This window comes from Coenobita brevimanus, chromosome 77, assembly GCF_032717465.1.
Source record: "Coenobita brevimanus isolate Jiangsu-jjx chromosome 77, ASM3271746v2, whole genome shotgun sequence".
NCBI classification, from domain to species: Eukaryota; Metazoa; Arthropoda; class Malacostraca; order Decapoda; family Coenobitidae; genus Coenobita; species Coenobita brevimanus.
The window spans coordinates 6,338,006-6,339,403 of record NC_137030.1 but is presented as its reverse complement, the minus strand read 5'-3'; positions in this window follow the sequence as shown (position 1 = coordinate 6,339,403).

The following is a 1,398-nucleotide window of genomic DNA, read 5'->3' as shown; positions in this document are numbered from 1 at the left end:
GACAGAGAATCGTTTCTCCTTAGGTCATAGGTTAAACTGGTTCGGTTCCTTCTCTTGTCTCAGCTCAGTCGCGAATCAGGTGGACTGCACTTACGTCGTCCTAGTCCTGTAGTCCACAGTTCTTATTATCTGATCGTTTATAAAGTGTCGGACATGCTTGGACGCGTCGGCCTTAGTCACCTAATGGCGGCTCTCCACGCTGCTCAATATCTGCCACCCTCCCTACTCAGCCCTTCATCTGGGTTTCAGGTTTCAGGTAATGTTCGGGAGTATAGCCTTTTTAACGGCACTCCCTGATGTTATTGTCGCTGTCTGGTTATACTTTTCTTTAATCTTGTTTATGTCCCATTTTCTTTTTCCTTATCTTCCAAAAAGAATAAATAATTTCCATCGGGTCTCTCTCTATGACCTCATCCCATGACTTCTCACTTATAACAAGGCGGTGGAGTAGCCCATAGCCTACCATTTTTTTTTTTTTTTTTTTACTCTAACGACCTAAAATTCCAGTCTATCCATTTTGAATAGACTACTGAGTTGCAGGAAAAGATTAATGCTAGAATATGTTGCTAATCACGAAAAGATGCTGTGGAAAGATGAAGAACAGCAGCATTGTCTTTTTCTACCACTAACCTGCATCATGGAAGCTGCAAATGGACGCAAATCTGAGCCAAGTTAGAGTGAAACCACTATAGTTAATATTAATATTGATGCTACCATGTGACGGTATCCCTCTTCCGCACCCAAAGAGTATTTAAAAGCTTCAAGCCGATCAAACAGATATATAGATTAAGTCAGTAGACAGATAAATAAATATGAATATTTTACATTTTATCTGGAGGTAAACACCAATCAACTCAATCCCGGTGTATGTATTTGTGTATGTGTGATTGTCTTGCGTGATTGTGTCCTCTTGTGTGTGTGTTTTTTAACTTGTGTATGTGTATACTTACATATATTGTACAGAGAAGGCTAATTATATGTGTGTGTGCTTATGTATGTATATGTGTGTGAGTATGTGCGTCACTGTTTACATTTGTGTACGTGTGTTTGTTCATATGTGCATATATATGCGTGTGTTCGTGCTTATGTAGCCTACATATATGTGCTTGTGTGTGTGTAATTCACCGGGTCAGGTCGGTCAGGATCACTTGATGGTCGTGATCGTCAGCATTTTACCCTCCCGGAAGGGAGCTGAGAGCTCATATAGTCCGATCTAAGGGCAAGGCTGTGACCTTCACACACCCACACGCCCGTCCCCTTGCTCCAGGGGGACAGTAACCACCTACTTCGTCAGTGAAACTTTTCGCAACCTGAGCGAGGCGCGAACTCCCGTCTACCAGATGGCAAGCGAGAACGTGTGTGTGTGTGTGTGTGTGTGTGTGTGTGTGTGTGTGTGTG